Source organism: Pristiophorus japonicus, unplaced genomic scaffold (genome assembly GCF_044704955.1).
Source record: "Pristiophorus japonicus isolate sPriJap1 unplaced genomic scaffold, sPriJap1.hap1 HAP1_SCAFFOLD_464, whole genome shotgun sequence".
NCBI classification, from domain to species: domain Eukaryota; kingdom Metazoa; phylum Chordata; class Chondrichthyes; family Pristiophoridae; genus Pristiophorus; species Pristiophorus japonicus.
The window spans coordinates 338,005-363,707 of record NW_027254368.1 but is presented as its reverse complement, the minus strand read 5'-3'; the positions used below and the strand labels follow the sequence as shown (position 1 = coordinate 363,707).

At 48.4% G+C, this 25,703-nt stretch overlaps 1 protein-coding gene across 15 annotated transcripts in view; it reads left to right on the top strand.

The window, feature by feature from the left end:
* Positions 1 to 2: 2 nt before the first annotated feature.
* The window catches only part of LOC139252394 (zinc finger protein 239-like), a 281,958-nt gene continuing 256,257 nt past the window's right edge, over positions 3 to 25,703 (top strand). For 7 of the 15 annotated variants that reach the window (XR_011591456.1, XR_011591460.1, XR_011591453.1 and 4 more), the window contains exons 1-3: positions 3 to 50; positions 1,660 to 1,761; positions 7,002 to 7,167. The gene's annotated coding sequence lies outside the window, so the exon portion shown is untranslated. The other 8 variants (XR_011591462.1, XR_011591454.1, XM_070873374.1 and 5 more) reach the window with 8 other exon arrangements.

Sequence of the window (25,703 nt, the reverse complement as noted above, 5' to 3'; positions counted from 1 at the left end):
CGGAAGTGGATTTGCCAAGAGCGACGGCGAGTCTGGGCCGCGCGGACCAGGTCGGAGCGAAGGCCCCGGGGACCGCGAGCGGGAGAGAGGCGGTTCTGTGGGTCCCGCTGGTGGTGGGCGGGGCCACAGTTTGATGACCGAAATGCAACAGCCCCTTGTTGTTAATACCACCCCCTTCAGTTCCCCCGCCCCCCCTGCTGCCCAGTATAGCATGGAGCTGACCGACCTGGGGAGGCCTCACACATTCACCCCTGGGCTGTGCTGGGTTAAGGGCAGAAGGCTGCAATTAGCAGGGACCGGTTGGGCCGAATGGCCGGTTTCTGTGCAATGTTACGGGAGGGCGGGTAAATGGAGCTGAGGGCGCGCTCTGATTGCGGGATCTTTCTATTGCTGGCGTTTCAGAACATTAAAAAGTGGGACATATCGAGGCCGCGGGCTACAGGAGGAACCGGAGGTCGCGTCCCACTCCTGCCTTCGCCCGGCAGGAAGGTCACCACCCCTGACCCCTCGTCAAACGGTTTGCCCGTTCGTGTCACCGTGACCCCAACCCCTGCCCCCAGCCCAACAAGACAGCAACGCAGGTACTGGTGGAGGGGAAGGTGGGATACATGTGGGAACTGTCCACACAACGCTCGCAGGGAAGGCCCAGCCCCCATGCCTGGCCCCGTCTGAGTTAACCTGATCTCGGCCGGTGTGCAGGAATAGGGACATGATTGGAGCTTGATGTCCCGGGGCTGGGCTGGGGGTGGTGGGATTTGCAAATCAACCGGAATCGCTGCTCCTACTCGCTGTCCAATGGCCCAAGAGTTCAAGAGCAGGGAGGTTATGCTTGAACTGTACAAATCACTTGTTAGGCCACAGCTAGAATACTGCGATCAGTTCTGGTCACCACATTACAGGAAAGATGTGATTGCACTAGAGAGAGGGTACGGAGGGGATTTATGAGGATGTTGCCTGGACTAGAGAATTTTAGCTCTGAAGAGCGGTTGGATAGGCTGGGTTTGTTTTCTTTGGAACAGAGGAGGCTGAGGGGAAACTTTTCTGAGGTGTCTAAAATTAAGAGGGGCCTAGATAGAGTGAATAGGATGGACCTATTTCCCTCAGAAGAGGGTCAACAACCATTCGGTATAGATTTAAAGTAATTGGTAGGAGGGTTAGAGGGGATTTGAGGGGAAATTTCTTCACCCAGAGGGTTGTGGGGGTCTGGAACTCACTGCCTGAAAAGGTGATCGAGGCAGAAAACCTCACCACATTTAAAAAGTACTTGGATGTGCACTTGAGGTGCCGTAACCTACAGGGCTACGGACCAAGGGCTGAAAAACGGGATTTAGCTGGATAGCTCTTTGTCGGCTGGCGTGGACACGATGGGCCGAAATGAATTACTTTGGTGTTGTAAATATATATGACCCTTGTGAGGGGGTAAGCATGTATGGAGCATGTGCGTAGAGCCTGTGTGCGGGAGAGGCAATGTTTAGGATTGGTTGTGAAGCCCCTCACAGGCGAATAGCTCATCAACAAAACCTTACATCCCAGTGTGGGGGTCGTTGCCTCAAAAAGGAGGAGATCTTGGGACATTATTGGAGAATACCAGGGTTAGTTGAAGAAAGACATTTATTGCTGACTCCTCTGTGACACCAGTCTCTGTCCGATCTTTTACAGATGTCAGGCTAGATGTCACTCCCGTGTCCTTGGGCCCAGCCCGGGCTCACAGCCAGCAGAGGGTTCCCCCAATATCTGGGGCGAGTTCACCTCAGTCACCAAGTAAGTAAATACCCACACATTCCCCAGGGACCTACTGTAAATATCGACACACTCCACAAGGACTCCATGGAAATACTGACACACTCCCGGGACCCCCTGTGATACTTACACACTCCCCGGGGACACCCTGTAAACACAGACACTCCTGTGGACGCCCTGTAAATACAGACACATTCCTGGGGCCCCCTGTAAATACTGACACGCTCCAGGGGACTACCTTTAAATACCGATACACTTCTGGATACCCCCTGAAAACACTGACACACTCCCGGGGACCTTCTATAAATACAGACACACACCTGGGGACCCCTTGTAAACACCGACACACCCGCAGGGACCCGCTGTAAACACTGATACACTCCCGGGAACTCCCATTAATACCGACATACTCCTGGGGATCCCCCGTAAATACAGAGACCCCCTGTACATGCTGACACACTCCTTGGGGATCCCCAGTAAATACAGACACAGTCCTGGGGACACCCCCTGCACATACTGAATATTCCCTGGGGATCCACTGCAAATACGGGCACACTCCTGTGGACCCCCTGTTATTACTGACACACCCCTGGGTACCCGCTGTAAACACTGACACACTACCGAGAACTCCCAGTAAAAACCGACACACTCCCGGGGACCCCCTGTAAATACAGACAAACTCCCGGGAATCCCCTGTAAATACAGATACCCCTGAACATGCTGACACACTCCCGGAGACCCCTGTAAAACCTGACACACTCCACGCGACCTCCTGTAAACACCAACACACTGTCGGGGGTCCCTGTAAATACTGACACACTCCCGGGTACCCCCTGTAAACACGGACGCGCTCCCGGGGACCCCCTGTAAATACAGACACCCCCGTACATGCTGACACACTCCCTGGGACAACCCCTGTAGATACTGACACATTCCCTGGGGATCCGCTGTAAATACAGACACATTCCTGTGGACTCCCCTTGTATATACTGACATATTCCCCAGGGATCCGCTGTAAATACTTCCACACTCCCAGGGACCCCTGTAAATACTGCCAGATTCACAGCGATCCCTTGTAAATACTGACACCCCCGTACATGCTGACACACTCCCGGGGACCCCCTGTAAACACTGAGACACTCCCGGGGACCCCTGTAAATACTGACACACACCCGGGGACCCCCTGTAAATACTGACACCCCCGTACATGCTGACACATTCCCAGGGACCCCTTGTAAACACTGAGACACTCCCGGGGACCCCTGTAAAAATTGACACACTCTCGGGAACTCGCGGTAAATACTGACAACCCCCAGGGCTCCCCCTGTAAACACCGATACACTAGCGGGGGTCCCTGTAAATATTGACACACACCTGGGGATCCTCTGTCAACACTGAGACACTCCCGGGGACCTCCTGCAGATACTGACACACTCCCTGGGACAACCCCTGTAGATACTGACACATTCCCTGTAAATACAGACACAATCCTGGGGACACCCCCTGTACACACTGAAACATTCCCTGGGGATCCCCTGTAAATACAGACACAGTCCTGGGGACACCCCCTGTACATTCTGACATATTCCCTGGGGATCCACTGTAAATACTGACACACTCCCAGGGATCCCCGTAAACACTGACACACTCACAGGGACCCCTTGTAAATATTGAGACACTCCCGGGGACCCCCTATAAACACTGACACACTCCCGGGGAACCCCTGTAAATACTGACACACTTCCGGGGAACCTCTGTAAATACAGACACACTCCTGTGGACCCCCTGTAAACACTGACACACTCCCGGGGACCCTCTGGAAATACAGACACACTCCTACGTACCCGCTGTAAACACTGACACATTCCCGGGGACACCCTGTAAAAATCGACACACACCCAGGGAACCCCTCTAAATACTGACACACACCCTGGGACACTCTACAAACTTGTTGATGGTGGCGCAGCCCGCAGACTTGTTCATGGTCATGGAAGCGTTTGAAAATGATAAATCACCTGTCACGGCCCACCAGATTAGGACTTGGACCAGCCAAGAATCTCTGCTGTCCCCAGTAAAAAAACTGTATACTGCATGGGAGCTGGGCCAGCATCCCCGTTGAAATGCAAGAGCCAATCAAGCCATTCCAGCGGCGATAGGACGAGCTGTCCATTCAGGCAGACTGCCTGTTGTGGGGTAACCACGTAGTGCTATCAAAAAAGAGCAGGGAGACGTTCATCTCGGATCTCCACAGCAAACACCCCGGTATAGTAATGAATACCCCTATATATTGAGTTCCCAGCCTTGGTCACCCTGGAGCCATGTCTCCGTGATGCCAATTACATCATATCCGAGTGTAACGTAGCCAAGTTTGCTGACGATGCAAAGATGGGATAAAAAGCAATGTGTGAGGAAGACACAATAAACCTGTAAAATGGCATAGACAGGCTAAGTGAGTGGGCAAAAAATTTGGCAGATGGAGTGTAATGTTGGAAAGTGTGAGGTCATGCACTTTGGCAAATAAATCAAAGAGCAAGTTATTATTTAAATGGAGAAAAATTGCAAAGTGCTGCAGTACAGTGGGACCTGGGGGTATCTGTGCATGAAACACAAAAGGTTAGTATGCAGGTACAGCAAGTGATCAGGAAGGCCAATGGTATCTTGGCCTTTATTGCAAAGGAGATGGAGTATAAAAGCATTGAAGTCTTGCTACAGTTGTACAGGATATTGGTGAGGCCACACCTGGAATACTGCCTTGGTTTCCATATTTCCGAAAGGATATAGTTGCTTTGGAGGCAGTTCAGAGAAGGTTCACTAGGTTGATTCCGGAGATGAGGGGGTTGAATTCCGAGGAAAGGTTGAATAGAATGGGCCTCTACTCATTGGAATTCAGAAGAATGAGAGGCGATCTTATGGAAAAGTATAAGATTATGAGGGGGCTTGACAAGGTGGATGCAGAGAGGATGTTTCCACTGATAGGGGAGACTAGAACTTGGGGGCATAATCTTAGAATAAGGGGCCGCCCATTTAAAACTGAGTTGAGGAGAAATTGCTTCTCTCAGAGGGTTGTAAATCTGTGGAATTCGCTGCCTCAGAAAACTGTGGAAGCTGGGACATTGAATAAATTTAAAGCAGAGGTGGACAGTTTCTTAACCGATAAGGGATTAAGGGGTTATGGGGAGCGGGCAGGAAAGTGGACCTGAGTCTATAACCAGATCAGCCATGATTGTATTAAATGGCGGAGCAGGCTCCAGGACCGTACGGCCTACTCCTGCCCCTATTTCTTGTGTTCTTATGTAAAAGGCCGATGATAATCAGCCCTTGATGAATCGACTGACTCTGGCAGATAGGGATGTGATCTTTGGAATTGAGCTTCCCGTGTGCTAATCTTTTCCTTCTAATATTCTTTAAAAGGAGTTTACAAAAGTCTTCACTGTAAGTACAGGATAGAACTTCAGAACATTCTCTCCTTGTTCCTGTCCCATGGGCCATGCAGCGCCGATACACCTGGGTAATCTGGGCCTGTCACTGATGATAAAACCAGCAGCTCCAGCCCCGCTGGACACACACGTGACAACCAATGGGCCAATGGTTTTCCTGGTGCCCTCCCCGCCCCTGGTGCCAGGCTCGGTACTCGGCCATCCTGTGGGGTTTGTGCCCTCCTCTCCCCTGCCCCCCCCGGTGCCAGGCTCAATACTCGGCCATCCTGTGGTGTCGGTGCCCTCCCCTGGTGCCAGGCTCAATACTCGGCCATCCTGTGGGGCGGTGCCCTCCCCTGGTGCCAGGCTGTGTACACGGCCACCGGGGTCGGTGCCCTCCCCTGGTGCTAGGCTCGGTATACGTCCATCCTGTGGGGTCGGTGCCCTCCCCTGGTGCCAGGCTCGGTATACCCATCCTGTGGGCTCAGTGCCCTCCCTGCCAGGCTACATGACGTCACAGAGATTGCGTTGCCAGGTTACTGATGTCACACACCTTGCGTTGCTGGGGTTTTGACGTCACACACCCCTTCTTGTCGTGTTGTTGACGTCACGCAGCGCGCTGCCGGATTGGTGACGTCACTGGCGCAGAGTGAACGGCGGCGCGAATTCGAATCGCAGACACGTCACCCGGCGGGCCGCCTCCGACTGTGGGAGTGGGCGGGGTAAATGGCAGATACAGGGCCGCGATTGGTGGGCGGCCTGTCAATCAGGTCAATCAGCCAATTGCAGGGCGGACAACGCCTCCCCGAGCGCGCTGTGATGCGGCACTGCGCATGTCCGGGATCCCCGGAGTCCGGCCATTTATGAAGGTAAACAAGATGGCGGAAAGTGAGCGGAGATGAGCGGCACAGGGGGGAGAGGGGGCCGAGGGAGAATGTCCCGGGGGGGAGAGGGTGCCGAGGGAGAATGTCCCGGGGGGGAGGTGAGACATGGAATGGGGGTGAAGGCGAGAGAGACGGACACGCGCACACAGACTGATACAGGCACATCCCCAGAATGACTGGGGAGGGAATGGCGGGCGGTTCCTGCGAAAGCTGAGGGACTCCTGTCGTCGTCTCTCTCCCGCTCCCCTCGGCTCCTCCCCGGGGGCCCAGTGAGATCAGACAGTGTGTAACCCGGGGCCCAGTGAGATCAGACAGTGTGTAACCCGGGGGCCCAGTGAGATCAGACAGTGTGTAACCCGGGGGCCCAGTGAGATCAGACAGTGTGTAACCCGGGGTCCCAGTGAGATCAGACAGTGTGTAACCCGGGGGCCCAGTGAGATCAGACAGTGTATAACCCGGGGGCCCAGTGAGATCAGACAGTGTGTAACCCGGGGGCCCAGTGAGATCAGATAGTGTGTAACCCGGGGGCCCAGTGAGATCAGACAGTGTGTAACCCGGGGGCCCAGTGAGATCAGACAGTGTGTAACCCGGGGGCCCAGTGAGATCAGACAGTGTGCAACCCGGGGCCCAGTGAGATCAGACAGTGTGTAACCCGGGGGCCCAGTGAGATCAGACAGTGTGTAACCCGGGGGCCCAGTGAGATCAGACAGTGTGTAACCCGGGGTCCAGTGAGATCAGACAGTGTGTGACCTGGGGGCCCAGTGAGATCAGACAGTGTATAACCCGGGGAGAATTCTGGTGATTTTCTGTAAGTCCAGATGGGCGGGACAGAGATCTGAGGAAAAGATAAAATCAAACAGAAATACTGGACATATACTTTTCTGAAACTTTGGAAAAACACTTTACATTACATTCCACTTCACAACATTAATCTTCTAATTTTCTGCCCTGTGATAATTAGATCTCCCGGTGAATGGCGGAGTGATTGAGAAAGTTCCACAGCTGGAAGGAAACAGGGATTGTGGACTGAGGAACAACAGCAGGTGAACCAGCACAGGATTGTGAGAGCACAAACCAGTGAGCCCCTTCCGATTGAAAGCGCTTCAATAGATCGACTGGGGAGAAAAGTAAGAGAAAGTGCCATTTACTCAGATATACACTGATCCTGTAGACAGTACACACAGGTTACAAGGTAAGACAGGAAATGAGACCAGGAGAGACTAACCACCGAGTACAATTATCCAGCATGAGGCCGTGCAATGGGATGTGAAGTGAGATCAGTTTCTGTCTCTAAACACAGTCACAGTGAATCTTGTGTGTGTTTTAGAGTAAAGGGCTTTGATCTAAGAGGTGACTCCAGTTTGAGGCAGAGCCCAGCAGATGGACCGGTCTCTGTACATTAGGTGCGGCTGAACTCACACCGACACCATCAGATCTCAATGTTCAAATATTTCCCATCTGGTGAGAAAGCCAATGGAAAGATTGAACCGGAAGCACATCGTCAATTCACTGATCATGGTGCACAGACCCATCTGAAAGACCAGCACGGCCTATCACCCACAGAATTAATTATTCATTCATGAACATTTAGAATGATAAGAAAATATATTGATAACTATTTTATATTGATAACTACTAATATTGAAGCATTGATCACTCAAGATATGTAGTATTCTAATATACTGAAACACAGATATGGGGAGTTGCAATTTATTGATTGGCGTCGTACTTGACCCCGAGATGAGCTTCTGAACCCATATTCCCTCAATCACCAAGTCCGCTTACTTCCGCCTCCATAACATCGCCGGTCTCTGCCCCTTCCTCAGCTCATCTGCTCAAACCCTCATCCATGCCTCTGATCGGCCTCACACCTCGCACTCTCCGTAAACTTAGGGGGCATAGTTTTAAGGTGGTTGGTGGAAGGTTTAGAGGGGATTTGACGGGGGACTTCTTTACGCAGAGGGTTTTGGGGATCTGGAACTCACTGCCTGGAAGAGTAGTGGATACAGAAACCCTCACCACTTTTAAGAGATGGTTGGATGGGCACTTAAAGTGCCGTAACCTGCAGGGTTACAGACCTACAGCTGGTAATTGGGATTAGACTAGATCACCTCTTATTGGCTGGCGCAGATATAATGGTAAGTGCTGCAGGGAATCGAATATGGCCAGGGTGATCTGGACTAGTTTCGATCGCCTGGATGGGTAGGAGAGAAATGTTCCCAGATTTTTTTCCCCTAAATTGGCCTGGGTTTTTACCTGGTTTTTGCCTCTCCCAGGACATCACATGGTTAGGGTGGTGTGTAGAATGTTTCGGGGTGTCGCAGTTGTGTGCGGCGGGCTGGTTAGGCTGGGTGCTATTTACCTTTCCGCCGTTGTTCATAGGTTTATATGTAACCTTCAGGGCTGCTGACCAAGGGCCGTGCGGCTCTTTGTCGGCCGGCGCGGACATGATGGTCCGAAATGGCCTCCTTCTGCGCTGTAAATTTCTGTTTCTAAAACACTCCTGCCTGTATCCTTATTCAAGAACACAAGAAGTAGCAGCAGGAGTTGCCCATACGGCCCCTCCCATCTACTCCGCCATTCAGTAAGATCTCTATTCGATAGAGAATTTTAAAGATTCACAACTCTCTGAGTGAAGAAATAGCTCCTCCTCATAGTCTTAAATGACCGATCTGTTATCCTAATACTAGGACCCCTAACTCTAGACTATCCAGCCCTTGTCAATTCCTCTAAGAGTTTTATATGTTTCAATGATATCACCTTCCGTTCTTCTAAACTCCAGAGAATATAGGCCTATTCTACTCAATCTGTCCTCAGCCCTCTCATCCCAACTTGTACCAATTTCCGTTCACCCATCACCCCTGTGCTCGCTGAACTACATTGGCTCCTGCTCCATCAATGCCTCGCTTTTAAAATTCTCATCCTTGGTTTGAAATCTGTCCAGGACCTTGCCCCTCCCTATTGCTGTAACCTCCTCCAGCGCGACAACCCTCAGATCTTTGCATTCCTCCAATTCTGGCCTCTTGAGCAGCCCCAATTTTCATCCCACCAATATTGGTGGCCATACCTTCAGCTGCCGAGGCCATAAGCTGTGGAATTCCTCCCTAAACCTCTCCACCTTTAAAATGCTCCTTAATACCTAGCCTTTTGAACAAGCTTTCAGTCACCTGTGCTAATATTTCCTTACGTGACTGGGTGTCAAAGTTTGTTTGCTAACAGTCCTGTGAAGTGCCTTGGGACATTTTACTCCGTTTAAGGCGTGATATAGATGCCATTTGTTGCTGATAACTGAAGATATTTTGAATTGTAATATAATGAAACTACAGGGTGGGGAATTGCAATAGATTGATAACTGCAGAGGAAGAGGGTTGTTATGTATTGCTAATAGCATGAATTCTTTTAACGTGAGGTGGCCCTTGCACAATAGCTACCACACGGGCTTGGCAGAGCAAGGTCTTGGTCCAGTGGCAAGGGATCCAAGATGACTGGAGACCAGGCTCTGCTGCATTTTTCCTCTGGCACTGACTCTCACTGGGGTACAGTTTCCTCTGACACAGATTTACTGTATACCTAATTCGTGCTGTCCCTGCTCCCTGCTGGGAGTGCTTCATGGGACAGTTTAGAAGGAGCTTTAACCTGAAACTGATCAGGAGCTGCGGGTGGAAAGTTTTCAGTGCAGTGGCAGATCGTACTGCTGCTGAATTTTAATTGATAAGCTGCTCAGCACGATTGGGACGGACACCGAAGTGTGCCCTGCGGCATGGGAGAGGGAACTTTACTCTGTATCTAACCATACGCCACCTAGCCTGTGGGAATTTAGTGTGAATTTGAAAGCAATTGCTAGGGTAGATAGAGAGAAATTTATTCTGCTGCTTGGGGTGTTTAGGACGAGGGGACATAACCTTAAAATCCGAGCCAGGCCATTCAGGAGAGATGTTAGGAAACACTTCTTCACTCAATGGATGGTTGAAGTGTGGAACTTCCCACAATAAGCAATCGATGCTCGCCTATTGAATAATTTTGGGCCAGTTGTGATGTCTGCCCAATGACCGTTGCTTGTTCCCTTGGATTGGATCTTTATTTATTCCCTTTGTTTGTTTTCAGTTTCACTGCTGAACCCACCACTCAAAGCACTTTGTCTGATCTGCCCCTGGGAATGAGCAGACTCCTCCCTCCTCTCCCACACTGCACCGTCTCTCCTCCTCTTTTCCCCTTGGTTGTGTTCCACACTCTGGGCCTTGGGCCTTCCCCGGGGATTCTCAGTATGAACAGGGGGATGTGTGTTGAGACAGGATGTCCCAGCTCTCCACCTTTAAAGGGACATGGAGAGGACCCACTGGGCTGAATGGCCCTGCTTTATGATAACACTGCAGTGCCTAGCAACCAACCTCCCTGAGCCCTGCTCATTATGGGCTGGCAGTGTCTGATGGGACAGTGAAGAGGGAGAAAGACTTGGATTTATTTGTTGCCTTTCACGACCAAAGGACACCTCAAAGTGCTTTACAGCCAATGAAGTACTTTTGGATTGTAGTCACTGTTGTAGTAAGGGAGAGTTACTCTGTATCTAACCCGTGCTGTACCTGCCCTGGGATTGTTTGCTGGGACAGTGTAGAGGGAGCTTTACTCTGTATCTAACCCATGTTGTACATGTCCTGGGACTGTTTGATGGGATAGTATAGAGAGAGTTTTACTCTGTATCTAACCCTGTGCTGTACCTGCCCTGGGAGCTTTTGACAGGATAATGCAAAGGAAGCTTTGCGCTGTATCTAACCCATGTTGTACCTGATCTGACAGAGTTTGATGAGACAGTTTAGAGGAAGCTTTTCTCTCTATCTAACCCATACTGTAACTGCCTTGGAAGTATTTGATGGGACAGTGTGGTGGGAGCTTTTCTCTGAATCTAACCCATACTGTACCTGCCCTGGGAGTGTTTGATGGGATAATGTAGACGGAGATTTACTGTGTGCCAAACCTATGCTAACCGAGCAAGTTGTGAAGAGGACATAACCCCTTATCCCCTTATCGTTTAAGAAACTGTCTATTTCTGTCTTAAATTTATTCAATGTCCCAGCTTCTACAGCTCTCTGAGGCAGCGAATTCCACAGATTTCGAATCCTGTGAGAGAAGAAATTTCTCCTCATCTCTGTTTTAAATGGGCGGCCCCTTATTCTAAGATCATGCCCTCTAGTTCAAGTCTCCCCCATCAGTGGAAACATCCTCTCTGCATCCACCTTATCGAGTCCACTCATAATCTTATACATTTTGTTAAGATCACCTCTCATTCTTCTGAACTCCAGTGAGTAGAGGCCCAACCTCCTCAACCTTTCCTCATAAATCAACACCCTCATCCCCGGAATCAACCGAGTGAACCTTCTCTGAACTGCCTCCAAAGCAACGATATCCTTTCGTAAATATGGAAACCAAAACTGCACACAGTATTCCAGGTGTGGCCTCACCAAAACCTTGTATAGCTGCAGCAAGACTTCCCTGCTTTTATACTCCAACCCCTTTGCAATAAAGGCCAAGATACCATTCGCCTTCCTGATCACTTGCTGTATCTGCATACTATCCTTTTGTGTTTCATGCACAAGTACCCCCAGGTCCCGCTGTACTGTGGCGCTTTGCAATCTTTCTCCACTTAAATAATAACTTGCTCTTTGATTTTTTTCTGCCAACGTGCATGACCTCACACTTTCCAACATTATACTCCAACTGCCAAATTTTTGCCCACTCACTGAGCCTCTCTATGTCCTTCTGCAGATTTTTTTGTGTCCTGCTCACACATTGCTTTTCCACCCAACTTTGTATTGTCAGCAAACTTGGCTACGTTACACTCAGTCCCTTCTTCCAAGTCGTTAATATAGATTGTAAATAGTTGGGGACCCAGCACTAATCCCTGCGGCACCCCACTAGTTACTGGTTGCTAACCAGAGAATTAACCATTTATCCCGACTCTCTGTTCTCTATTAGTTAGCCAATCCGCTATCCATGCTAATATATTAGCCCCAACTCCGTGAACTTTTATCTTGTGCAGCAACCTTTTATGTAGCACATTGTCAAATGCCTGCTGGAAGTCCAAATACACCATATCCACTGGTTCCACTTTATCCACCCTGTTCGTTACATCCTCAAAGAACTCCAGCAAATTTGTCAAACATGACTTCCCCTTCATAAATCCATGCTGACTCTGCCTGATCGAATTTTGCTTATCCAAATGTCCTGCTACTGCTTCTTTAATAATGGACAAGGGCAACATTTTCCCAACCACGTTAGGCTTACTGGTCGATAGTTTCCTGTTTTTTGTCTGCCTCCTTTTTTAAATAGGGGTGTTACTTTGCAGTTTTCTAATCTGCTGGGACCTCTCCAGAATACCGGGAATCTTGGTAAATTACAACCAATGCATCTACAATCCCTGCCGCTACTTCTCTGAAGACCCTAGGATGCAAGCCATCAGGTCCAGGGGATATATCTGCTTTTAGTCCCATTATCTTACTGAGTACCACCTCCTCAGTGATTGTGATTGTGTTAAGTTCCCCCCGCCCCCCCCATAGCCCCTTGACTATCCACTGTTGGAATATTGTTGGTGTCCTCTAACGTAAAGACTGATACAAAATATTTGTTCAGAGTTTCTGCCATCTCCATGTTCCCCATTATTAATTCCCCGGTCTCGTCCTCTAAGGGACCAACATTTACTTTAGCCACTCTTTTCCTTTTTATATACCTATAGAAACTCTTGCTATCTGTTTTTATATTTAGTGCTAATTTACTCTCATAGTCTATCTTCCCTTTCTTCATTTTTTTAGTCATTCTTTGCTGACTTTTAAAAGCTTCCTAGTCTTCTGTCCTCCCACTATTTTTGGTCACTTTGTATGCCCTTGTTTTTAGTTGGATACCGTCCTTTATTTCTTTAGTTAGCCACAGATGGCTATCTTTTCTCTTGCACCCTTTCCTCCTCACTGGAATGTATTTTTCTTGAGAGTTGTGAAATATCTCCTTAAATGTACACCACAGTTCATCAACCGTCCTACACATTAATCTATTTTCTCAGTCCACTTTACCCAACTCTGCCCTCATACCGTCATAGTCTCCTTTATTTAAGATTAGTACGCTGGTTAGAGATCCAACTTTCTCACCCTCCATCTGAATTTGAAATTCAATCATGTTATGATCACTCATTCCGAGGGGATCCTTTACTCGGAAATTGTTTATTAATCCTGTCTCATTACATAGGATCAGATCTAAGATAGCCTGCCCCCTGGTTGGTTCTGTTACATACTGCTCAAGGAACCCGTCCCTTATGCACTCCATGAGCTCCTCCTCAAGGCTGCCCTGACCAATTTGATTTGTCCAATCAATATGGAAGTTAATATCACCCATGATTATTGCTGTTCCCTTTTTACAAGCCCCCACTATTTCCTGGTTTATGCTACGAGCAACAGAGTTGTTACTGTTCAGGGGCCTATAGATTATGCCCACCAGTGACTTTTTCCCCTTATTATTCCTTATCTCCACCCAAACTGTCTCAACACCCTTATCATTTGAGCCAATATCGTTTCTTATGATTGCAGTGATTCCATCCTTTATCCATAGAGCTACCCCACCTCCTTTTCCTTTCTGTCTGTCCTACCAGATTGTCAAATACCCCTGGATATTTAATTCCCAGTCCTGGTCACCTTGCAACCACATCTCTGTAATGGCTATCAGATCATATCCATTTGTCTCAAATTGTGCCGTCAACTTATCTATTTTGTTACAAATGCTACGTGCATTTAGACACAGTGCCTTTAAGTTTGTTTTTTTTTACCTTTTTTTCCTGCTTGTATCCTCTCCTTCAAATTCACTTTCTTTATTTTTGCTTTCTAATTCCAGCTTTACTACTCCCTATTGAATCTTTTTCAGGTTCCCATCCCCCTACCAAGCTAGTTTAAACCCTCCCCAACAGCACTAGCAAACCCACCCACAAGGATATTGGTCCCTGCTATGTTGAGGTGCAACCCGTCTGGCTTGTACAGGTCCCGCCTCCCCCGGAAGCAGTCCCAATGCCTCAGGAAGCTAAAGCCCTCCCGCCTGCACCATCTCTCGAGCCATCTGCTCGATCCTCCTATTTCTGTACTCACTAGCTCGTGGCACCGAGAGTAATCCAGAGATTACTACCTTTTGAGGTCCTGCTTTTTAATTTATCTCCTAGCTCCCTAAACTCTGCCTGCAGGACCTCATCCCTCTTCCTACCCATGTCATTGGTACCGATGTGAACCACGACCTCTGGCTGTTTAACTCTCCTCCCAGAGTGTAGAGAGCTTTACTCTCCACATAACCCGTGCTGTACCTGTCTTGTGAGTGATTGATGGGACACTTCAGAGGAAGCTTTGCTCTGTATCTAACCCATACTCTACCTGCCCTGTGTGCTTTGATGGGTTGGTGTAGAGGAAGCTTTCCTCTGTATCTAACCCATACTCTACCTGCCCTAGTTGTGTCTGATAGGACAGTGTAGAGGGAGGTTTACTCTGTATCTAACATAAGCTGTACCTGTTCTTGGAATATTTGATGGGACAGTGTAGAGGGAGCTTTCCTCTATATCTAATCCATGCTGTAGCTGCCCTGGGAGTGTTTGATGGGACAGTGTAGAGGAGGTTTACTCTATCTAATTCATGTTGTACCTGCCCTGCAAGTGGAGCTTTACTCTCTTTCTGACTCGTGCTGTACCTGCTCTGGGAGTTTTTGATGGGACAGTGTCGAGGGAGATTTATTCTGTATCTAATTTTGCGATACCTGCCCTGCGAGTGTAGAGGGAGCTTTAATCGGTACCTAACCCATGCTGTACCTGCCCTGAGAGTATTTGATTGGACAATGTAGAGGGAGCTTTACTTTGCATCTAACCTGTGTTGTACCTGCTCTGCGAGTGTTTGATGGATAATGTAGACGGAGATTTACTGTGTATCTAACCTGTGCTAACTTAGCAAGTTGTGAGGAGGATGCAAAGAATCTACAAAGGGATATAGAAAGGCTAAGTGAGTGGGCAAAACTTTGGCAGGTGGAGTATAATGTGGGAAAATGTGTGGTAATCCACTTTGGTCGGAGAAATAAAACAGCAAATTATTATTTAAATGGGGAGAGATTACAAAATGCGATAGTACAGAGGGATCTGGGGGTCCTTGTACATTAAACACACAAAGTTAGTGTGCAGTTACAGCAATTAATTAGGAACACAAATGGAATGTTGTCCTTTATTGCAAGGGGGATGGAGTATAAAAGTAAGAAAGTCCTTCTGCAACTGTACAGGGCATTGGTGAGACTACACCTGGAGTACTGCATACAGTTTGGTCTCCTTATTTAAGGAGGAGTATACTTGCATTGGAAGCAGTTCAGAGCAGGTTCCTGAGGTTGATGACTGAGATGAAGGGGTTGTCATAAGAAGAAAGGTGAAGCAGGTGGGGCCTATACTCTTTGGAGTTTAGAAGACTTAGAGGTGATCTTATTGAAATGTTTAAGATTCTGAGGGGGCTTGACAGGGTTGATACAGAGAGGATGTTTCCCCTCGTGGAGGAATCTAGAACTAGGGAGCATAGTTTCAGAATAAGAGGTAGCTCATTTAAAACTGAAATGGAGGAATTTCTTATCTGAGGGACGTCTTTTGGAATTCTCTACCTCAGAGAGCTGTGGAGGCTGGGTCATTGAATGTATTCAAGGTGGGGATAGACAGATTTTTGAATGATAAGGGAGTCCAGGGTTATGGGGAATGGGCGGGGAAGTGGAGTTGAGGCCAGGATCAGATCAACCATGATCTTATTGAATGGCGGAGCAGGCTCGAGGGGCCAAATGGCCAACTCCTGCATCTATTTCTTATGTTCTATACCTACCCTTGGAGTATTTGATGGGACAGTGTAAAGGGAGCTTTCCTCTATATTTAATCCAGGCTGTACCTGCCCTGGGAGTGTTTGATGGAACAGTGTAGAAGGAGATTTACTCTGTATCTAACCATTACTGTACCTGTCCTGAGAGTGTCTGATGGGACAGTATAGAGAGAGGTTTACGCTATCTAATCCGTGTTGTACCTTCCCTGGTGGGATAGTGTACACAGGGCTTTACTCTGTATCTGACCCATTCTGTACATGCTCTGGGAGTGTTTGGGGCAGTGTAGAGGTAGATTTACTCTGTATCTAACCTGTCCTGGGAGTGTTTGATGGGACAGTATAGAAGGAGCCTTGCTCTTATCTAGCATATGCTATGCCTGCCCTGGCATTGTTTGATCGGGGAGTATAGAGGGAGCTTTACCCTCTGCCTAACCCATGCAATACCTGCCCTTGGAGTGTCTATTGGCCGGTGTCGAGAAAACTTTACTCTGTATCTAACCCGTACTGTACCTCCCCTGGGAGTGTTTGATGGGACAGTATAGAGGGAGCTTTACTCTGTATTTAATCCGTGCTGTGTGGGCCCTTGGAGTATTTGATGGGACAGTAAAGTGGGACCATTACTGTGTATTAAGACCCAAGCTTGCAAACCATCAGGTTCAGGGGACTTTTCCATCTTTAGTCCCATTATTTTACTGAGCCCTTTTTTTGTGATAGTGATTGCTTTAAGTTCCTCCCTCGCTATAGTCCATTGATTATCTATTATTGGGATGTTTTAGTGTCTTCTACCGTGAAGACTGATACAAATTATTTGTTCAAAGTCTCTGCCATTTCCCTGTTCCCCATTATTAATTCCCCAGTCTCATCCTCTAAGGGACAACATTTACTTTAGTTACCCTATCCTTTTTACATACCTGTAGCAGCTCATACTATCTTTTTTATATTGTTTGCTAGTTTACTCTCATAATCTATCTTCCCTCTCTATTATTTCTTTAGTCATCATTTGCTGTTTTAAAAAAATTTGCCAATACTCCGGCCTCCCACTGATCTTGGCCACTTTGTATGACATTGTTTTCAAATTGATACCATCCTTTACTTCCTTCGTTAGCCACGGATGGTTCTCCCTTCGCTTAAAATCATTCCTTCTCACTGAAATATATTTTTGTTGAGTTATGAAATATCTCCTTTATTGTCTGTCACGGCTTCTCAACTGTCTTACACTTTAATCTATTTTCCCAGTTGACTTAAGCCAACTTTTTTTTTTATACGTTCACGGGATGCAGGCGTCGCTGGCAAGGCCAGCATTTATTGCCCATCCCTAATTGCCCTTGAGAAGATGGTGGTAAGCCACCTTCATGAACTGCTGCAGTCCGTGTGGTGATGGTAGTGCCACAGTGCTGATAGGGAGGGAGTTCCAGGAATTTGACCTCACGACGATGAAGGAATGGCGATATGCATTCAAGTCAGGATGGTGTATGACTTGGAGGGGAACGTGGAGGTGGTGGTGTTCCCATGCGCTTGCTGCCCTTGTCCTTCTCGATGTTAAAGGTCGCGGGGTTGGGAGGTGCTGCTGAAGAAGCCTTGGTGAGTTGCTGCAGTGCATCTTGTAGATGGTACACACTGCAGCCACGGTATGCCAATGGTGGAGGGAGTGGATGTTTAAGGTGGTGGATGAGGTGCCAATCAAGCGGGCTGCTTTGTCCTGGATGGTGTCGAGCTTCTTGAGTGTTGTTGGAGCTGCACTCATCCAGGCAAGTGGAGAGTATTCCATCACACTCCTGGCTTGTGTCTTGTAGATAATGGAAAGGCTTTGGGGAGTCAGGAGATGACCCACTTGCTGCAGAATACCCAGCCTCTGACCTGCTCTTGTTGTCACAGTATTTATGTGGCTGGTCCAGTTAAGTTTCTGGTCAATGGTGACCCCCAGGATGTTGATGGTAGGGGATTCGGCGATGGTAATGCCATTGAATGTTAAGGGGCAGTGGTTAGACTCTCACTTGTTGGATATAGTCATTGTCAGGCACTCGTGTGGCACGAATGTTACTTGCCACTTATCAGTCCAAGTCTGAATGTTGTCCAGGTCTTGCTGCAAGCGGGCATGGACTGCTCCATTATCTGAGGAGTTTCGAATGGAACTGAATACTGTGCAGTCATCAGCGAACATCCCCAGTTCTGCTTTCATACCTTTGTAGTCGCCTTTATTTAGAATCAGGGCACTGGTTTGAGATCTGACTTTCTCACTCTCCAACTGAATTTGAAATTCAACCATGTTATGATCACTTTTTCCGAGAGGATCCTTTACTATGAGATAATTTATTAATCTTGTCTCATTACACAGTACCAGATCTAAGATAGCCTGCTCCCTGATTGGTTTCTTCAACTTACTGTTCAAGGATACCATCCCAGATACACTCTTATAAACTCTTCCTCAAGTCTACCTTGGCCAATTTGATTTGTCTAATCAATATAAAGATTAAAGTCGCCCATGATTATTGCCGTACCTTTCTTACAAGCCTCCATTATTTCTTGATTTATACTCCGTCCAACAGTGTAGCTACTGTTAGGGGGCCTATGGACTACGTCCACCAGTGACTTCTTCCCCTTATTATTTCTTATCTCCACTCAAACTGATTCTACATCTTGATCTTCTGAGCCAATATCATTTCTCACTACTGCACTGATCTCATCCTTTATTAACAGAGCTACCTCACCTTTTCCTTTCTGTCTATCCTTCTGAATTGTTAAATACCCCTGAATATTCAGTTCCCAGCCTTGGTCACCTTGCAACCACGTTTCAGAAATGGCTATCAGATCATACCCACTTGTATCTATTTGTGCCGTCAACTCATCTATCTTGTTACGAATGTTGCGTGCATTCAGATAAAGAGCTTTTAATTTTGTCTTTTTACCATTTTTCCCTGCTTTGACCCTACTTTCTGTTGCACTCTTATTTTATACATTCTGTCCCTTCCTGTCACAGTCTGGTTATCATTTCCCCCACCGCTACCCTGCTCTATTGCCTTCTACTTGCTCTTTGACTTTTTAAATTTCCGCACACCTGAACCCTCCACCCCCCCCCAGTACTGGTGCCAGTGCCCCATGAACCAAAACCTATTTCTCCCACACCAGTCTTTGAGCCACATGTCCATCTCTCTGATCTTATTTACCCTATGCAAATTTTCTCGTGGCTCGGGTAGTAATCCAGAGATTATTGCCTTTGTGGTTCTGCTTTTTAATTTAGCCCCTAGCTGCTCAAAATCTCTCAGCAGAACCTCTTTCTTTGTTCTTTCAATGTCATTGGTCCCTACATGGACCACGACAACTGGATCTTCCCCCCTCCCACTCTCCAGCCCAGAGGAGATGTCCTTAACCTTGGCTCCGGGCAGGCAACACAGCCTTCGGGACTCCCGCTCTCGGCTGCAGAGAACAGTATCTATCCCCCTAACTATACTCTTTCCTACCACTGCAACATTTATTTTTACTCCCCCCATTGAATGGCCTCCTGTACCACGGCGCTGTGGTCAGTTTGCTCATCCTCCCTGCAGTCCCTGCCCTCGTCCAAACAGGGAGCAAGAATCTCGTACCTGTTGGACAATTGCAAGGGCCGAGGCTCCTCCATCACTACCTTCTGGGTCCCCACAGCTGCCTCGCTCATAGTCACACCCTCCTGTCCCTGACCACGGACCAAATTTGAATGAATTAATCTAAGAGGTGTGACAGCCTCCTGGAACACAGCGTCCAGGTAAGTCTCCCCCTCCCTGATGTGTCGCAGTGTCTGCAGCTCGGACTCCAGCTCATCAACGCGGAGCCGAAGTTCCTCGAGCAGCCAACACTTACTGCAGATGTGGTCGCCGTGGACCTCAATGGGGTCAACCAGCTCCGACATGTAGCAGCAGTAACACATCGCCTGCCCTGCCATCTGGAATGGATTTAATTAAGTTTTCACGTTTTGAAAGTTTAGATTTTTAATCCCAGCTCTTAATTTAAACCAATGCCCGAGAAAAACTGACTAACCAATCACTTCCCTGCTTTCCTGTGATATCACACTTTGAATCTTTTTACTTCTTACCCTCCCAGGTCACTTGGTGCTGTTTCGGCTGTCTGCTCGGCTGACTCACGCCCTTTGTAGGCTTACCGCTGCTCCCACTCTGTGCCCTTTCCGAAGTCCCGCTGCTCGGCTGACTCACGCCCTTTGTAGGCTTACCGCTGCTCCCACTCTGTGCCCTTTCCGAAGTCCCGCTGCTCGGCTGACTCACGCCCTTTGTAGGCTTACCACTGCTCCCACTCTCGGGCCCTTTCCGAAGGGATGGACGCAATTAGGTTTTCCCCCTCGTGTTGGTTCTCTCACCACCTGCTGCAGGCCCAGTCTGGCAGCTATGTCCTTCAGGACTCGGCTAGCTCGGTCAGTAGTGGTGCTGCCGAGTCAGTCTTGATGGACATTGAAGTCCCCCACCCAGAGTACATTCTGTGCACCTTGCTACTCTCAGTGCTTCTTCCAAGTGGTGTTCAACATGGAGGAGCACTGATTCATCAGCTGAGGGAGGGCGGTGGGTGGTAATCAGCAGGAGGTTTCCTTGCCCATGCTTGACCTCGAGCCACGAGACTTCATGGGGTCCGGAGTCAATGTTGAGGAGTCCCAGGGCCACACCCTCCCGACTGTATACTACTGTGCTGCCACCCCTGGTGGGTCTGTCCTGACGGTGGGACAGGACATACCCAGGGATGGTAATGGAGGAGTCTGGGACATTGGCTGAAAGGTATGATTCTGTGAGTGTGACGATATCAGGCTGTTGCTTGACTAGTCTAGGACATCTCTCCCAATTTTGACACAAGTCCCCAGATGTTGTTGGGAAAGACTGGGCTGGGTGTGCCGTTGTCGTGTCCGTAACCGGTGCAGAGGTCGATGCCGGGTGGTCCGTCCGGTTTTATTCTTATTATTGATTTTCGTAGCGGTGGATCAGTTGATGAATCAGTATGGTCTTGAATGGCAGAGCAGAGTCGAGGGGCCAAATGGCCTACTCCTGCTTCTAATTCTTATGTGTTTATACCTTAGCCCAGAGCATTTCTCTATATTAAGAGCAATGGTCCCAACACTGACCCTGGGGACACCACTGTTTACATCCCTCCAGTCTGAAGAACATCTATTAACCACTTCTCTCTGTTTTCTGCCCTTTACCCAACTTCCTTTCCACGCGGCCCCACTCCCTTTAATACCGTGAGCCTTAATTTGATCAACAAGCCTCCTGTCCGGCACCTTATCAAACACCTTTTGACAATCCATCTACACAGCATCCCCTGCATTTCCTTTCTCACTGCACTGTGTTATTTCCTGCAATAATCCCTGCTGTCTGTCCTGAATCAACCCATTTCACTACCAAATGTTGCAAAGTTTACTTCTGTAGCCAGAATTCCCCCGTGCAGGGGTAAAGTGCTCTATCAATGACAACAGGAGCCCAGATGTGGGACCGGGCTGTGCTCTGAGCAGGCGCAGTGCCAGTGGTGGAGGTGGTCTGAGGCGGAAGAGACGTTCCGCGGGTCGGTAGGAGCTTGTGGGCTCAGCGGAGGAATTGGACCCTTGGGTGGGCTGGGCAGCTTCATAAATACCTGGTGTAGGCCTCGGGCCCCGAATACGAGCCCACAGGCCCCATGTTTGACCCGCGGTGATAGACCCGACCGCTCGGGGTAACTAGCCAAATTCTTGGACAGGATCAGGGTGCCTGCGCGGCCATCTTGCTACAGGAGCAGAGGGTGGGCGGGGCTTTAGAGTCCCAGTGACCAGGAGAGAAAATCATTCCTCATTTATTCTCAGTCTGCACACTAGGAATGTAGAACTGAACTCAACCAGAGAAGAGGGAGTGAGAAAACAGCAGATGGAAGAAAGAAATGATGGAGATGGTGCGATGACTTTGGATTTCAGCAGCAGGAGGAGCGAGAGTGTGTGGGATGGGAATTTACAGCTTTGGGGGAACAAGAGAGGAAAGAATGTTCCGTAGAAACTAGGATTGTCTGTCCTCAGTTTCTATCCTGCACTTCCAGTGCTGACTTTTGTAAACTCCTTTTACAGGATATTAGAAAAGGAGGATTTGCAGACGGGAAACTCCAACCAATCATATCGAGATCTGACAGAGTCACTCGATTCACCTGTATATCATCAGCCTTTGAATGTGGAAGGAGAAACATTTGTCTGTTCTGTCTGTGGGAAAAGATTTTCAACATTAGTGTGACTGGTAAAGCACCGAGACACACACACCCGAGTGAGAGTGTTCCAGTGCACTGACTGTGGAAAGAGCTTTAACCAGTTACACAGCCTGAAAAAACATCGCACTATTCACAGCGGGGAGAAACCGTACACGTGCTCTGTGTGTGGTTGAGGCTTCAACTGATCATCCAACCTGGAGAGACACAAGGACACCCACACCATGGAGAAACCGTGGAAATGTGGGGATTGTGGGAAGGGATTCAATTGTCCCTCTGAGCTGGAAACTCATCGCTGCAGTCACAACGGAGAGAGGCTGTTCACCTGCCTCGTGTGTGGGAAAGGATTCACTTATTCATCCAGCCTGCTGGTACATGAGCGAATTCACATTGGGGAGAGGCCGTTCACCTGCCCCGTGTGTGAGAAGGGCTTCACTCAGTCATCCAACCTGCGGACACACCAACTCACTCACACTGGGGAGAGGCCATTCATCTGTTCCGAGTGTGGGAAGGGATTCACTTGTTTATCCAACCTGCTCTGCGTGTGGGAAGGGATTCACTCGATCATGTGAGCTGCTGACACACCAACGCATTCACACTGGGGAGAGGCCGTTCATCTGCTCTGAATGTGGGAAGGGTTTCACTCGATCAACCCATCTGCTGACACACCAGCGAATTCACACTGGGGAGAGGCCGTTCACCTGCTCCGTGTGTGGGAAGGGATTCACTCAATTATCCATCCTGCTGAGACACCAGCGACTTCACAAGTGACTGCGGGGGTTGGACTCTGTTGTTATTGTTGCCGTTAATCACATCCAAGTCTGAGCCATGTTCACTCGGACAGTTGGGGTTTGTTGCCGTTGGTGTAATTAATCCCTATAACTGGGCTGGAGTTTAATTTTCTGGATATCATAGAATGGTTACAGCACAGAAGGAGGCCTTTCGGACCGTCGAGCCCTTGCCAGCTCTCTGCAAGAGCACTTCAGCTAGTCCCACTCCCTGCCCTTTCCCCGTAGCCCTGCACATGCTTTATTTCCGATACTTATCCAATTCACTTTTTGAAAGCCACGATTGAATCTGCCTCCACCAGCCTTTCAGGCTGTGCATTCCAGATCCTAACCACTCGCTGCGTAAAAAAAAAATATTTTCTCATGTCGCCTTTGGTTCTTTTGCCGATCACCTTGAATCTGTGTCCTCTGGTTCTCCACCCTTCTACTAATGGGAATATTTTCTCTCTACTCTGTCCAGACCCCTCATGATTTTATCAAATCTCCTCTCAACCTTCTCTGTTCTAAGAACAACCACCCCAGCTTCACCAGTCTATCCATGTAACTGAAGTCCCTCATCCCTGGAATCATTCTTGTAAATCTTTTCTGCACCCTCTGTCAAATAACTGTCAAATAAATCAGCTGTGTTTCCTACATACAGTGAGTCGATTCCTTGATTTCTCCATGGGGGAGACTAATTGATGCCCTGTTACCGATTGTTTCAGTTTTGAACCTTTTTTCCGTTGTTAAAGGAAGACTTGTATTTATAAAATGTTTTTCATGGCCTCTGTTTTAGTGATGTTGATTGAGGGATAAATGTTAGCCAGGACACCAGAGATCTCTCTTCTTCGAAATAACGTCATGGAATCTTTTACGCCCACTTGAGAGGTCAGATGGTTCTGATTCTTTTTTTATTCGTTCACAGGATGTGGGCATCGCTGGTAAGGCCAGCATTTATTGCCCATCCATAATTGCCCTTGAGAAGATGATGGAGAGCCACCTACTTGAACTGCTGCAGTCCATCTGGTGATGGTACTCCCATAGTACTGTTGGGGAAGAAGTTCCAGGATTTTGACCCAGCGATAATGAAAGAACGGCGATATGCTTCCAGATCAGGATGGTGTGTGACTTGGAGGGGAACGTGGAGATGGTGGTGTTCCCATGCGCCTGCTGCCCTTGTCCTTCTTGGTGGTACAGGTCGTGGGTTTGGGAGGTGCTGCCGAAGAAGCCTTGGCGAGTTGCTGCAGTGCATCTTGTACCTGGTAAACACTGCAGCCACGGTACGTCAATGATGGAGGGAGTGAATGTTTAAGGTGGTGGATGGGGTGCCAATCAAGCAGGCTGCTTTGTCCTGGATGGTGTCGAGCTTCTTGAGTGTTGTCACAGTTGCACCCATCCAGGCAAGTGGAGAGTATTCCATCACACTCCTGACTTGTGCCTTGTAGATGGTGGAAAGGCTTTGGCGAGTCAGGAGGTGAGACACTCGCCGTAGAATACCCAGCCTCTGACCTACTCTTGTTGCCACAGTATTTATGTGGCTGGTCCAGTTAAGTTTCTGGTCAATGGTAACCCCGAGGATGTTGATGGTAGGAGATTCGGCGATGGTAATGCCATTGAATGTTATGGGACAGTGGTTAGACTCTCGCTTGTTGGAGATAGTCATTGCCTGGCACTTTTGTTCGTGAATGTTACTTGCCACTTATCAGCCCAAGCCTGAATGTTGCCCAGGTCTTGCTGTATACAGGTATGAACTGCTCCATTATTTAAGTTGTGAATGGAACTGAACACTGTGCAGTCATCAGCAAACATCCCCACTTCTGACCTTATGAAGAAAGGAAGGTCATTGATGAAGCAACTGAAGATGGTTGGGCCTAGGACACTGCCCTGAGGAGCTCTTGCAGCGATATCCTGGGGCTGTGATGATTGGCCTCCAACCACCACAACCACCTTCCTTTGTGCTAGGTATGATTCCAGCCAGTGGAGAGTTTTCCCCTGATTCCCATTGACTTCAGTTTTACTAGGGATCCTAGATGCCACACTCGGTCAAATGCTGCCTTGATGTCGAGGGTAGTCACTCTCACCTCACCTCTGGAATTCAGCTTTTTTGTCCATGTTTGGACCAAGGCTGTGATGATGTCTGGAGCTAAGTGGTCCTGGGGGAGCCCAAACTGGGTATCAGTGAGCAGGTTAATGGTGAGTAAGTGCAGCTTGATAGCACTGTTGACGACACCTTCCATCACTTTGCTGATGATTGAGAGTAGACTGATGGGGCGGTAATTGGCCGGATTGGATTTATCCTGCTTTTTGTGGACAGGACATACCTGGGCAGATTTCCACATCGTCTGATAGATGCCAGTGTTGTAGCTGTACTGGAACAGCTTGGCTAGAGGCGCGGCTAGTTCTGGAGCACAAGTCTTCAGCACAACAGCCAGTATGTTGTCAGAGCCCATAGCCGTTGCTGTATCCAATGCATTCAGCCGTTGCTTGACATCACGTGGAGTGAATCGAATTGGCTGAAGACTGGCTTCCTTAGGAGGCGGCTGATATTGATCATCCTCTTGGCATTTCTGGCTGAAGATGGTTGTAAACACTTCAGCCTTTTCATCTCACACGATCAAGATGTAGAATCAGTTTGTGTGGAGATAAGAAATAATAAGGGAAAGAAATCACTGGTGGGAGCAGTCTATAGGCCCTCTAACAGTAGCTACACTACAGGACAGCATATAAATCAAATTATTTTAATTTTGATTGGACAAATCAAATTGGCAAAGGTAGCCTTAAGGAAGAGTTCATAGAGTGTATTCGGGATGTTTTCTTAGAACAATAGGATGTGGAACCAACCAGGGAGCAGAC